At 35.0% G+C, this 2,283-nt stretch overlaps 1 non-coding gene across 1 annotated transcript; it reads left to right on the forward strand.

Moving 5' to 3' along the window:
• The first annotated feature begins 648 nt into the window (after window positions 1-648).
• TRNAC-GCA (transfer RNA cysteine (anticodon GCA)) lies at window positions 649-720 on the forward strand. The gene has a single exon. It is a non-coding gene; the product is annotated as a tRNA-Cys (tRNA).
• The last annotated feature ends 1,563 nt before the right edge of the window (window positions 721-2,283 follow it).

The following is a 2,283-nucleotide window of genomic DNA, read 5'->3' on the forward strand; positions in this document are numbered from 1 at the left end:
CCATTGGAAGCTCACATGAATGTTATAAAACTGTGGTGGAAACCTATAATATGCCCTTAATGAAATGTATTAATTTGTACAGCTGACCAGAAGTGCACTGATGTCATTAGTTCTACAAGTTCCATAGAGTCACCCACTCTATCGCCTTTTTAAAAAAGGGTAGTTTTCAACATTGAAGGGTTTATATCAGTGGTAGAGCGTAGGAGTGTAGTTCAAGAAGTCACTGTTTCATAACCATATACCCTCTTCAATAGATCCTGTTAAAATGTTTTTCAACCCAATGCACTGTAAGAAACAATAGGATATATCATCATTTCATATACAAAACAATGAACAATTGGGTTTAACTATGCTCTTAGCACAAAATCAACAAACTGCAGTAGAGAAGCAGTTACATTTTGAAGAATTTGTGCATTTGACAAAAGATTTTTTTTCCAAGCTCCACGATCTACATATGATACGAAATGTATGAATTCTTGCAATGGAAACCTCACTGTATTTTACCAAGGCAGATAAAGGACATCCTTCGCACCCCATATACTTATAAGAAGGGTTTGGTGACTGAAAATGCATTGCTTTGATGGTGATTGCATGTTGCTTGCACTTTGTACATATTACTGAATTAATGAAGGTGAATATTTTATAACCGGGGGTATAGCTCAGTGGTAGAGCATTTGACTGCAGATCAAGAGGTCCCTAGTTCAAATCTAGTTGCCCCCTTGTCCTACTGTTTTACCTGTAGAAATATTTTTTTAATTAAATAAATTGAAGAAAACATTTACAATCTTAGCATTTTATGTAATGAGCAACACATTTCTTCATTTGAAATACTCCTGATCATCTCCGGAAACATAGGGTAAACACCATTAAGCTGTTTCGGAATTCTTCGTATGATACAAGCTGTGTATTACATTCACCCAAGTTCTACTGGTGATATTATCAGTTTGAAATAGTCCATTGGAAGCACATATGAATGTTATAAAACTGTGGTGGAAACCAGTAATATGCCCTTAATGAAATGTATTAATTTGTACAGCTGACCAGAAGTGCACTGATGTCATTAGATCTACAAGTTCCATACAGTCAACCACTCTATCACCGTTTTAAAAAAGAACAGTTTTCAGCATTCAAGGGTTTATGTCAGTGGTAGTGGTAGGAGTGCAGTTCAAGAAGTCCCTGTTTCATAACCATATACCCTCTTCAATAGATCCTGTTAAAATATTTTTCAACCCAATGCACTGTAAGAAACAATAGGATATATCATCATTTCATATAAAAAAAAACAATGAACAATTGGGTTTAACTATGCTCTTAGCACAAAATCAACAAACTGCAGTAGAGAAGCAGTTACGTTTTGCAGAATTTGTGCATTTGACAAAAGTTTTTTTTCCATTTTCCAAGATCTACATGTGATACGGAATGTATTAATTCTTGCAATGGAAACCTCACTGTATTTTACCAAGGCAGATAAAGGACATCTTGTGTATCCCTTATAGTTATAAGGAGGGTTTGGTGGCTGAAAATGCATTGCTTTGATGGTGATTGCATGTTGCTTCCACTTTGTACATATTACTGAATTAATAAAGGTGAACATTTCAGAAGTGGTGGTATAGCTCAGTGGTAGAGCATTTGACTGCAGATCAAGAGGTCGCTAGCCCAAATCTGGGTGCCCCCTTGTTCAACTGTTTTACCTGTGGAAATATTTTTTTAATTAAATAAATTGAAGAAAACATTTACAATCTTAGCATTTTATGTAATGAGCAACACATTTCTACATTTGAAATACTCCTGATAATCACCTGAAACATAGGGTAAACACCATTAACCTGTTTAGGATTTCTTCTTATGATACAAGCTGTGTTTTACATTCACCCAAGTTCTACTGGTGATATTATCAGTTCGAAATAGTAGATTGGAAGCTCATATGAATGTTATAAAACTGTGGTGGAAACCAATAATATGCCCTTAATGAAATGTATTAATTTGTACCGCTGACCAGAAGTGCACTGATGTCATTAGTTCTACAAGTTCCATACAGTCACCCACTCTAATACCTTTTTAAAAAAGGGCAGTTTTCAGCATTCAAGGGTTTAACTCAGTTGTATAGCGTAGGAATGCAGTTCAAGAAGTCCCTGTTTCATAACCATATCCCCTCTTCAATAGATCCTGTTAAAATGTTTTTCAACCCAATGGACTGTAATAAACAATAAAATATATCATCATTTCAAATACAAAACATGAACAATTGGGTTTAACTATGCTCTTGGCACAAAATCAACAAAC

The sequence above is a fragment of the Ambystoma mexicanum genome, chromosome 4q (genome assembly GCF_040938575.1).
Source record: "Ambystoma mexicanum isolate Mex_15411 chromosome 4q, UKY_AmexF1_1, whole genome shotgun sequence".
Lineage (NCBI taxonomy): Eukaryota > Metazoa > Chordata > Amphibia > Caudata > Ambystomatidae > Ambystoma > Ambystoma mexicanum.